The 12942-nt window shown below is 42.3% G+C and overlaps 1 pseudogene across 1 annotated transcript; it reads left to right on the forward strand.

Annotated features, from left to right (window-relative positions):
* The first annotated feature begins 240 nt into the window (after nucleotides 1–240).
* On the forward strand, nucleotides 241–881 carry LOC308513886 (small ribosomal subunit protein eS26-like; annotated as a pseudogene). The gene is made up of 2 exons: nucleotides 241–375; nucleotides 601–881. The product of its transcript is annotated as a small ribosomal subunit protein eS26-like (transcript).
* The last annotated feature ends 12061 nt before the right edge of the window (nucleotides 882–12942 follow it).

The following is a 12942-nucleotide window of genomic DNA, read 5'->3' on the forward strand; positions in this document are numbered from 1 at the left end:
AGCTCATTTGGTTAGAGCATCGTCCGGATACACCAAGGTTGCATCTGTATATAGGTCTTTAAGAATAACTTGTTGATCTCTGGTCAGGGCATATACAAGAATCAACCAATGAATGCACAAATAAGTGGAACAACAAATCTCTCTCTCTCTCTCTCTCTCTCTCTCTCTCTCTCTCTCTCTAAAAAAAATCAATCAATCAATCAAAAAAATAATAAGCTCTCTCAGGTCCTTGTTTCCAAGATGGCCAAGAAAAGAAGGAATAACAGTTGTGCCAAAAAAGGCCGAGGAATGTGCAGCCTATTTGTTGCACCAACTGCGCCTGTCTTGTGCATGCCCAAGGACAAGGCCATTAAGAAGTCTGTCATTCGAAACATAGTAGAGGGGAAGCGCTTAGGCAGCCGTGGGCAAACTACGCCCGCGGGCCGGATCCAGCCCGTTTGAAATGAATAAGACTAAAAAAAAAAAAAAAAAAAGACCGTACCCTTTTATGTAACGATGTTTACTTTGAATTTATATTAGTTCACACAAACACTCCATCCATGCTTTTGTTCCGGCCCTCCGGTCCAGTTTAAGAACCCATTGTGGCCCTCGAGTCAAAAAGTTTGCCCACCCCTGGTTAGGGACACCTCCAGAGCGAGTGTCTTCAATGCCTATGTGCTTCCCAAGCTGTATGTGAAGCTGCATTACTGTGCGAGCTGCGCCATTCACAGCAAGGTGGTCAGGGATCGTCTTCTTGAAGCCTGGAAGGACGAACACCCCCACCCCGATTTAGACCTGCAGGTGCTGCCCCAAGACCTCCACCAAAGCCCATGCAAGGAGCTAAGTCCCTAAGGAGTGAAGAAAAGTTCTCTGGGGAGAAAATAAATGGAAGTTGTACTTAAAAAAATAAAAAAATAAAAAAATAAAAAGAATCCCCAAGATCCAGCCAATGCAACCACCTATGTGTGATTAGAAATTCTTGGTGAATGAAGTTTCCACTGCCTGATTTCTTGAAATTATGTTTTTCACATCTTTCTTTCTCCTTACCAGTCTCTCCCTCTTCAAACCATGGAATTTGAATATCTGTTTATTTGTTGCTGTTTTACTTTTCATGGATGTGTAACTTAATTTTTCCTGCGGAAAAAGTGCTGAGTCACCTCAATGAAACAAATTTTAAGTTTCTGACTGAAGAAATTTTTACTTATTTCTCTGTAGTCAACACAGAGATAGACATACAGAATATATCCAGCACCCCAGAAAGTTCACTATGCCTCTTTCCACTCAACATTTCTCCAAAGGCAGCCACACTTTTAATCTGTATTACCATGAGTTTTTCCTGTTCTGGGCTTCATAAAAATGTAATGAAAGGGCATATTTTTCTTCATGTGTGGCTCATCTCATACCATATTATGTCTTTGAGATTCATTTATGTGTTGCCACTTTGTAATAATAGTTTATTTTTTCTGTGTAGTAGTACTTCATATAAATATACCACAATTTATCCATTCTATTATTGATGAATTTTTCCATTTTTGTAAATATGAGTCAAGTTGTTATGAACATTCTTGCACATGTTTTTGGTAAACATATGCACTCTCCTCTCTTGAGTATTATCCAAGAAATGGAGTTGTTGGGTCACATCGGGTAAGTGTTTGTCTAGCTTTGTTAAATTCTGTTCCTTTTCCAAAATAGCTGTGCATAACTAGACTCCACCAGCAATGATCAAAGTTTCCACTTCTCCACACTCTTGGTATTAGCAGAACTTTTCATTGTGGCCTAGGGTAGGAAGTGGTATCTCATTGTTTTTTAAAAACACCTTTCTTGAGCTAGAATATGCATAAAATAAACTTCACATACTTAAAGAGTACAAATTGACTGACATATGTATACACCCCTGGGACATTCACCGCCAAGTCAGTGAACATATCCATCATCTCCCAAAGTTTCCTGTGCCCCTTTGTAATCTCTCCCTCCCCGCATCCTCACCTTCCTATTTCCAAACAACCACTGGTTTGGTTTCTGTCACTGTGAGTTTGCATGTTCTGGAGGTTTACATTAATGGAATCACACAGTATCTACTCTTTGTTGGCTAGCGTCTTCTTTAACTCAGCATAATTATTTTGAGACTCATCCATATCTTTGCATGTGTCAGCAGCCTATTATTTTTATTGCTGAGCACTGTTCCATTGTATAGCTTTGAGACAATGTGTTATATCCACTCACCTGTTGACGGATATTTGGGTTGCTTCCAGTTTGGGGCTATAACAAATAAAGCTGATGTGAACACTTGTGTTGAAGTGTTTGTATAGACACATGCTTTCTTTCTCTTGGGTAAATACCTAGGGCTAGAATGCCTAGATCACATGATAAATGCATGTTTAACTTCTTCAGAAACTGTCAAACTGTTTTCCACAGCAGTTTTTCCATTTTAGGTTCCCACCACCAGCGTATGACACTTCCAGTTGTACCACAATTCTTGGCAACACCTGGATGGTACGGTCTGTCTTTTAAATTTTAGCCATTCTAATAGGTACATAGTGGTACTTCATTTTGCTTCTAATTTGCATTTCCCTAATGATGGGTGATGTTGCACCTTTCTTTATGTGCTCATTTGTCATTTGTGTTTGTTCTTTCGTAAAGTGTTTGCTGAAATCTTTGCCCATTTTAAAAAATAGGCTGTTTGCTTTCTTATTGCTGAGTTTTAAGAGTTCTTTATATTCTCTAGAATAGATACAAGTCCTTTATCACATATTTGCTTTGTAAATATTGCATTCTACTCTTTGATCTGTGGCTTGTCTTCTAACATCTTCTGAAGAATAGCAGTTTTTAATTTTGATGAAGTCCAAGTTATCAATTTGTTATTTTATTTATTTTTTAAATTTTATCTTATTTTATTTTTGTTAATCCTCACCTGAGAACCCACCAGTCCCTAGAGACCCACCAGGGCTTCACAGCCATGTCACCAGTTTTCGGAACTGTGTGGGGCTCCTCTGCTTTACGGACAAGCTGCCGGGTTATTTGGTTTCTGGGGAGTTTTCTTTGTTCTCCAGTGTGGCCTCCTTCTGTGCCTAGAGACCTCTGTCAGCCTTGCTGCCCACCCTCTGGCCTTTGCAGGTCAGTGGCCTTCTCTCTGTGAAGGTCCCAGATGCCTCAGAGGCCATGCCTTCTCTCCTCCCAACTCTCCTGATACCCCTGAGCAAGGCCCACCGGAGAGAGTGGTGGACAGGTGCAGACGTGCTCTGTGGCTAAAAGTCCTTGGAATTTCAGTCTGTCACTCTGGCCCACGTGTGGCCATTAAATGTTGGCTCAGATTTAGCCAGTTTTTCTTACACCGTCTTCAGTGGGTTCTTCTTGCTGTTGCTCCAGTGATGAGAGCTGCTGTGGTCTCTCCTCTCCTAGAAAGGGCTCATCACTTTGTGGAGTTAGAGTTCCTTGCATTTCTCTGCTTTCCATGTTTCCTTGTGTCTTCTGCCCTCTAAAATGGTGTCTGATTTACCATGAGATCGTCTTTTGTGGCTTTCTGCAACAACATCAGAAGCAGAACTGAGATCTGTTCTTGATTTGAGAATTGTGGCTTTACAGATAAAACCACTGACGGTTAAGTTGGTAACGGAAGTTCAGAGAGGAGAAGTGATTGCCAAGGTGAAAACATGAGGTAGGAGCTGCTTAGCTCACGCTGGGCTAACAAAATACCATACACTGAATGGCATGAACGAAAGATTAGTTTCTTACAGTTCTGTGGGTGGGAATTCCACGCTCGGAATGTCAGCATGGTCCGGGTCTGGGGAGGGCTCTCTTCCTGGCTTACATGTGCCCTCCCGTGGCACAGAAAGGGCTGATGTCTGCTACTCTTCTGGAGGGGAAACCCATTTTACTGGATCAGGACGGCACCCTTAGGATCTTAGTTAACCTCTACCACCTCCTTAAAGGCCCAATCTCCAAATACAGTCACACTGACTGCAACATGTGGATTTGGGGAAGACACAATTCAGTCCATGGCAGGAGCCCAAATTAATTATAACTGAGAGCAAGCTTTCTAGAGCAGCAGTTCTCAACCTGTGGGCCGCGACCCCTTTGGGGGTTGAACGACCCTTTCAGAGGGGTCGCCTAAGACCATTGGAAAACACATATATAATTACATGTTGTTTTTGTGATGAATCACTATGCTTTAGTTATGTTCAGTTTGTAACGATGAAATTGGGGGTCACCACAGCATGAGGAACTGTATTAAAGGGCCGCGGCGTTAGGAAGGTTGAGAACCACTGCTCCAGAGTGAAGACTGAGAAGGTCAGGATAGGGTCAAGGGACTCGGGGTCAGGCTATATTTTTAAAAAGCTGGGCTTTGAAGTTGGAAAATTTTGAGGCTTTTTTCTGGCTCTCTATGAAAACTGGGATTTCGTGAAGGGCCTTGGCTCCACGGAGCCGTTCCCTGAAGGTGGGAGTTCAGTGGCATGACTTATGAAAAGCGCCATCTCTCTTGGTTGTACCCGGGGGGTTTGCATCGATGGCAGTGACTGCATGACGACACAGAGAAGCTAACGTCATGGAAAGAAGATTGTATTGTTGGAGTTCTGAAGAGGACGAGCCCATCACACCATGTAGGGCCACGTAGGGGAGTCAGGAGGCAGAAGTGAGGGAAGCATGGACCCCAGACTTCATTGTGATTTCCAGGGGGAAAAGGGGTGGATCGGCTCCTTTGAATAATTTCAGTGGGCTCTGGGCCACCGGGGTGGTCTCCAGGTGTTTGGTGCCTGGCCCTGTGGTGACTTAGGGCAGGAATGATGATACTGGCTTGGAGTGTGAGTTAGATGAAGGAGGTGGCTGGGAGTCGGGGCTCGGGATTGGTCGGCTTGCATATAACAGGCACCGTATTTTCGCCCGTCTCCAAGTATTACCTAGCCCCAGGAGGAACACTCTCTCCTCCGCCAGCAGGGTCCCAAGATGTGAAACTGGCATAAAATACAGAAAGGAGAAAGCATGACAATTACATTATCCTAGTTTGGGGCATATTACTACGGGTCTTACGAGTGCTGGTCACTTTCATGGTCCCTCCTGTCCTGGCCAACCCCACTCTCACCTCAGCAGCTTCTGAAAAATGATTCCATTTCTTTTTATTTCCTCTTGGTGATTTAGGCTTTGGCCTCTCTCTATCACAGCCACATTTTAAAAAAACATATTGTTATTAATTTCAGAGAGGAAGGGAGAGGGAGAGAGAGAAGTAGAAATATCAATGATGAGAGAGAATCATTGATCGGCTGCCTCCTGCACACCCACCCACTGGGGACCGAGCCCACAACCCAGGCATGTACCCCTGACTGGGAATCGAACCCTGACACCCTGGTTCATAGGTCGACGCTCAACCACTGAGCCATGCTGGCTGGGTCACAGTCACATTTTGATGCTTCCTGCCTGAGTAAGGCTGAGAGCCTCGTTAAGAAGGGGCCCTTCTAAACTCGGTGGAGGGTGAGGGGCAAGACTAGGAAATCAGAGTATGCTGGAGCCCGGCTGGTGTGGGTCAGTGGTTGAGCATCGGTCTATGAACCAGGAGGTCTCGGTTCGATTCCCAGTCAGGGCATATGCTCATGTTGCTGGCTCCACCTCAGTGATTCTCTCCCATCATTGATGTTTATAGCTCTCTCCCTCTCCCTGCCTCTCTGAAATCAATAATAAAAATATACTGCAAAAAAGAGTAGGCTGGAAGGAGCCAGCACTGTTGGGGGAAAGACATGCCTGTTCTGGGGCTAAAAGAGAGGGAGCCCCAGTCCCAAGCCCCAAGAGAGGTCAGCCATGAGTCACCAGCATCCGCACCCTGGTGACGGAGGAGACAGACAGAAAACCTGTTCTCCCGACTGGGCCTCCACGAGCCTCAGCAACTGCCTCCAGGTCGGTGGAAGGGAGAGTCTATTGGCCTCCCCTTAAGAGGAACTGAGGCTCAGCAACTATGCCAGCGGCTAAGACAGCGGTTCTCAACCTGTGGGTCGCGACCCCTTTGGTGGTCGAACAACCCTTTCACAGGGGTCGCCTAAGACCATCCGAAAACACATATAATTCCATATTGTTTTTGTGATTAATCACTATGCTTTAATTATGTTCAATTTGTAACAATGAAAATACCTCCTGCATATCAGACATTTACATTACGATTCATAACAGTAGCAACATTACAGTTATGAAGTAGCAACGAAAATAATTTTATGGTTGGGGGTCACCACCGCATGAGGAACTGTATTAAAGGGCCGCGGCATTAGGAAGGTTGAGAACCGCTGGGCTAAGACAAACAGCTCCTTTTCCTGAGTTGTCTGGCTGTCCAGATTAGGATGAAGGGAGAGTAAACAGGACAGGAACTCTGGACCGAGTGAGTATCCTTGGATCCTTTGAACTTCAAAGAAAGCTGGACTTACAGAAGAGAGAACAGGATTTTCCGTTAACATGACCAAGAGGGACCTTAACTGGAAAAGCACCTCTGAGTGGCAGAGCAGGAAGGACACATGGATAAATATTCCTCCTTTACAACCTCATTCTACCATAAAAAAGTTACGCATGGATGAATGAGCCCCATCAGAGTCCACAGTTCCTGGGAACGATATAAACTTGGCTGTAGGTGCCTCATACTTATCTGCCTAAATCACCTCTCCACACACCCTTCCCCAAATAAAAGAAACGGCACTAATCTCTAGAACCCTGGCCAGTTATTCACTCTCCAAGAAGCTCAGCGCCCTCCTCTCTAAAATGAGAGTAATGCACTAATGTTTACTTTGCAGCTTTGCTAAGATTCTGGCAAATTTTAATAGTCAAGAGATGAGAACTTCTCCTCTTTCCCTCCCCAGTTCGTTCTCCTCTCTAAGTAACAAAAACAAGTTATTATAAAGCAACCAGCACAAGTCAACTGATATAGATTGAGCACTTGCATTGTGGTACAGATGATCCTAAGTGCTTCTGTGAATGATCTCATGATTCTATGAAGTCAGTGGACTTGAGAAAAACCCCAGACTGTTAATACATCACATGCCATTAGCACTTACAAGAAGAACCCTCTTGATTGTCTGGATAAGCCACGAATCCAGATGGACAAGATAAGATGAGATTTTATCACAGTTGACTCAGTCTCCTACTAGAATAAGAATGAGAGAAATCAGAGAATTAGTTACCTTCATGGCATTTAATTATTAGTTAATTTTAGAAGTTTTTGAGGAAAAAAGTAAACAAAAAAAGATACCAATTGGAAAGACCAATATTAAAAACTGATCACAGGCAGAAGAAGGGTACGGGGTGAATAAATGGTGATGGGAAAAAATAAAATAAAGTATTGATCACAATAATCGATAGTAATGTATTGAATGAGAGAAAGGACACATAGATCAATGGAATGAAATAGAGAGCCCAGAAATAGACCCACAAATATGCCCAGTAATTTTTGACAAAAGTGCAAAAGTAATTCAATGGAGGAGGAATAGCCTTTTCAAGCGGTGGTGCTGGAATAGTTGGCAAAAACAAACAAAAACAACAAAAAACCTCAACCTAAACCTCACACTTCATGCAAAAAATAAAAAAAAAGAGGAAAAAAAACACTAAAAATGGATCACAAACAAGTGTAAAACAAAAAATGTTTGTTCTGCAAAAGGCCCTATTCAAAGGATGAAAAGACAAATTAGAGCCCTGGCCAGTGTGGCTCGGTTGGAGTTTTGTCCCAAACACATTCTTCCTGTATACAAACAGGTGGTGGGTTTGATTTCCGGTTAGGGCTCATACCCAGGTTTTGGGTTCGATCCTTGGTCAGGGTTCGAATAGGAGGCAACCAACCAATCAATGTTTCTCTCTCTCTTGCTCTCTCTCTTCCTTTCTCTCTCTCTCTCTCTTTCTCTCTCCCTCCCTCCCTCTCTCAAATAAATAAAAACATGTCCTTGAGTGAGGACTAAAAAAAGAAGACAAATTAGAGATTAGGAGAGAGTATTTTCAAATCACTTATCAGACAAAAGCCTTAATCTAGCCCAGTAGTGTGGCTCAGTTGTTGATGCATCGTCCCATGCATCAGAAGGTTGTTAGTATGATTCCTGGTTAGAGCACAAACCCAGATTTTGGGTTTAATCCCTAGTCGGGGCACATGTGGGAGAAAACCAATTGATGTTTCTCTCTTATCAGTATTTCCATCTCTCTCTCACTGTCATCTCTCTTTCTCTTCCTCTCTCTGAAATCAATAAAAACATATTTTAAAAAAACATTTATCTAGAATCTTATCTAATAAAGAGGGAATATGCTAATTGACCCTCATGGCATTGCAAAGATGGTGGCACCCACAGCCAATAAGGAGAAAATATGCTAATTGACTGCCCCGCCCTCAAAGATGGCAGTGCCCATAGCCACAAGATGGTGGTGCCCAGTTCCCTCAGCCCCGCCAGGGACTCTGTATGCCTGCCTCAGTAGACACCCAGTCCCCTCAGCCCCCCAGCTGCCCAGGGCCGGCCCGAGGCATAGGCAAGCCTCAGATGGTGGCTGCCCAGCCGCCCAGGGCCGAGGCTTGCGTTGCCGGCAGTGGCAGCAGCAGAGGTGTGATGGGGCATCGCCTTCCCCTGATTGCTGGGTCGACTCCCGCCCCTGAGGGCTCCCAGACTGTGAGATGGGGCAGGATGGGCTGAGGGGACCCCCCCCCCCACTCCAGTGCATGAGTTCTCATGCACTGGGCCTCTAGTATATAAATAACCTTCTATACTCAACATCAAAAGATAATCTAGTTAGAAAACTGGACATGACACAGGAAAGACACAGACAATTTCACCAAAGAGGATATACTGGTGGTAAACAAACACATGAAAGGATTTTGAACATTGTTAGTCATTAGAGAAATGCACATTAAAATTATGATGAGATATCATCACACACATATGAGAATGGCAAAAATTAAAAATAGCAATAACACCAAATGCTGGCAAGGATGCAGGGAAAATGGGTCACTCATGCATTGCTGATAGAAATGTAAGATATTACAGTCTCTCTGGAAAACAGCCCAGCAATTTTTTTCAAAATTAAAAGTGGACTAATCATACAACTCAGCAATCCACACTTGGGTATTTATCCCAGAGAAATGTCTTATTTCCACATAAGAACTTGTACATGAATGTTTATAGCAGCTGTATTCTTAATAGCCACAAACTGTAAACTGTCCAGATTTCTTTTAATGGGTGACTGAAGTTAAACAAACCATGATATGCCCACACCACGGGATACTACTCAGCAATGAAAAAGGAACAAACTGTTGATACACACATCTTGGCGGAACCTTAAGGAAAGTATGCCAAATGAAAAAAGCCAGTTTCAAAAGTATACTCGCTGAATGATTCCACTTATTCAACATTTGTGAAATCTATATATATAAAAGGCTAATGTGCAAAGTGTCCCCTCAGGAGTTCAACCAGAAGACCGGGAGTTCGATTGCTTGCTATGATGTGTGCTGACCAGCAGGGGGTTGCACGAAACGAAGGAAGGCCCCGGCTGGCAGCCAGAAGGCCCTGATCGGCCCTGATCGCTGGCCAGGCCTAGGGACCGTACCCGTGCATGAATTTTGTGCACCAGGCCTCTAATAACATAGTAATAGAGGTGGAGAATAAAGTATTGGTTGTCAGGGGTTAGGGTTAGGGATGGGAGGGAGAAGATGGTTGTGGCCATAAAGTGGTGGCAGAAAGGAGTCTTGTGGTGATGGGTACAGTTAAACATCTTGATTGTGGTGGTGATTATCCAAGGTTCCACATATGAAAAAATAGCACAGGAACACACATACTCACACACACACACACACACGCACATGCACACACACACACACGTAACTGATGAAATTAAAATAAGCTCTATAGATTGTATCAATATCAATTTCTTGACTTGGGTGCTGTACTCTAGTTGTGCAAGATATTAACATTGGAGGACACTGAAGGAAGAGTTCACAGGAGTCCTTTGTACATTTTCCATGAACTTCTATGAATTTATAATTATTTCAAAATAAAGAGTTAGAAAACTACTATGAACATAATTTATTTATGACAAATAGTTTTGCCAGATATACTGAAAAGACTTCTATGTTTGTTCAACTTCCCTGAAAGTAAAACCCTCTTCCTTCTCTTCCCTTTTATGGGAAAATCTTTCAATAGAATTATTTTGACAATTTGAAGCAGGTGTGGAAAACACAGGCAAATGAGGATTATATAATTGCCAGGTGTCCACAGATGAACTGGACAATCTGTCATTTTAAGAAAAAGATAACAATAAGGTGGGATGAAAATGTACTCATCATCTTTACATTTTCTCCTGTATGCATTGTAGGTTGCTTAGAACTCAAGATTGTTTTTACTTTTGTTTTGTTTTATTTGTTTGTTTGTTTATTTTGTTGTATGCCCTTAAAAAAAGAACACAGATGTTGCAAAATTGTAAACAATAGATAATTTTTTAAAAAAAAAGCGAGTCCCCTTGCTTACAAATCAAGATAGCTCCTAACGAGCCCTGGCAGGTAGCTCAGCTGGTTAGAGCATCATTTGAATACACCAAGATTGTAGGTTCAATCCCTGGTCAGGGCATGTACAATGTTTCTCTCTTGCATCGATGTTTCTCTATCTCTGTCTCTCTTTCTCCCTTCCTCTCTCCCCCCCTTTTTTTCCCTCTAAAATCAAAATTAAAAAACATCCTTGGGCCGAAACCGGTTTGGCTCAGTGGATAGAGCGTCGGCCTGCGGACTGAAAGGTCCCAGGTTCGATTCCGGTCAAGGGCATGTACCTGGGTTGCGGGCATATCCCCAGTAGGAGATGTGCAGGAGGCAGCTGATGGATGTTTCTCTCTCATCGATGTTTCTAACTCTCTATCTCTCTCCCTTCCTCTCTGTAAAAAATCAATAAAATATATTTTTAAAAAAACAAACAAACAAAAAAACATCCTTGGGTGAGGATTAAGGCCAAAAAATTTTTAAAGAAAAATTTAAAAATACAGCTTATCAAAATTTATGGGATGTAGCAAGAAGGGCTTGGATAGAAATTTATAGCGTCAAATACATATATTAGTAGAGATGATCCAAAATTTTTCAAAAATCTAAGTTTTTACCTTAGCAAATTAGAGAAAGAAGAACATTTTAATCCTAAAGTAAGCAGAGGAAAGGAAATAATACAAATTCAAGCAGAAATCAGGGAAACTGAAAACAGGAAAATATAGAGTAAATCAATGAAACAAAAACCTGGTTCTTTGAAAAGACCAACAAAATGGATGAACCTCTGCTAGACTAACCAAGTAAAAGGCAGAGAAGACACAAATGTGCTGATTAGTACATGTGCTAACCAGTGCAAGTACTGATACAAGGGTGAACCTTGAAACATTATGCTAAGTGAGAGAGGTCAGCCACAAGGACCACATGTTGTATGGTTCCATTCACACAAAATGTCCGGACCAAGGCAATATAGAGAGAACAGAAGTAGATTAGTGGTTGCCTAAGACTGGGTCCAGAAAGGGGTAAGAGGATAGGTGGGTGACCCATAAAGGGTATCTGGTTTATTTTGAGAAGATGAAAATGTTCTGAAATTAACATTCATGGCAGATAAACATAGCTGTGACTATACAAAAAACCATTGAATCACACACTTTAAATGGATGAATTGTGTGGTATATGAACTATATCTCAGTAAAGGAATCTAAAAACAGCAAGGTGCAAGGCATCGTATATAACAGGCTAATATTTGTTTAAGAACAGACAGGGGAGGTTTGATCAAATATTTCAGCACCACATGCTTATCCATGCATAATATTTCAGGGAGGACACAGGTAACTGAACACATTTATTGCCTTCAGGGGAGAGAAGTGGTGGCTGAGGGACTTGTATGGAAGAAACTTTGCATTGTATTATCCTTCCGTACCTTTTGAATTTTTACCATGTGTAGATGGTATAAAATAGATTAAACATAAAGCTAATGAAATTTAAGCTTTGGGGCCCCTCTCTTACATGGGCCTTTCATACGGCCCTAGGGGGGGCCCTAAGGATGTTTACATGGTCAAATGTTTTTGTAAAAACTGCAAAAATGAGATATGTTAACTTCAAACAGCTAATCTTGCTGTTCCTTTGCACTCCAAATTCCCCTCCTTTCGCTTCTCCTTTTGTGTGATGTGTGGGGGAGGCAGAAGGGGAACCTGGTTGTCAGCATTTTGGGGGTATGGTTAAGGGAAAGCAGACTCCACAGAGTTATGCGGATGGCAATCCTTCCATGCAGTTAAATGACTGCTGGTCAACCTGGTGTTAGAAATGAATTCCAGAGATACCCTTATTACCCACTGTGCCACGCATCAGGCATCGTAGTCAGAAGGTGCAGGGATGGACGTTCTACTGCACAACATGTCCTACCACACTCAGCACCATAAGTACATGGGCATGGGAAGAAAAATGAGGTTTGAAGTGCAGAGTCACAAGACCCTCGGGGAAATTCTGTCCAGTTGTCGGGGGAATAAAACTGGAAGTAGAAGATTAGGTTCTCATCAATGCGTAGTCAAAACAGAAGCTCTTTCCTGTTAGAAATTTACTTACTGCTGCAATTATCATTTGTTACTTATAAAACATTTTTTAAAAAGTGGTTTCTGGCCCTGGCGTCAAAGTTTCTACTTGCTTCTCATCTGTAAAAGTTGAAGAAACATTTGCCTGTTTTCCTGTCAGTTTCATGAGTTTTCCATTTAATTATTTTTTGTCATTTTAAAGTAATACAGTATACAAAAAAAAGCCATTTTGATTCCATTTCTGAGCCTCTCATCAGTATTGGTCCTCACGCCATCCTTCACTGCTCCCATTCCCCAAAATAGCACACATCAGAGATATTTGTTGTATTAAGTGTTTGGTAACAAAAACTGTTTTAATGTCGTGGCACAAGCATGTTAATGGAAGCAGCACAATGTAAAGACATGGCAACTTTAAACAGTTGAATTCTTTTCATAAAATGCAAGCAGTTTCCATGG

The sequence above is a fragment of the Myotis nattereri genome (assembly GCF_964212035.1).
Source record: "Myotis nattereri genome assembly, chromosome: 2".
Taxonomy (NCBI): Eukaryota; Metazoa; Chordata; class Mammalia; order Chiroptera; family Vespertilionidae; genus Myotis; species Myotis nattereri.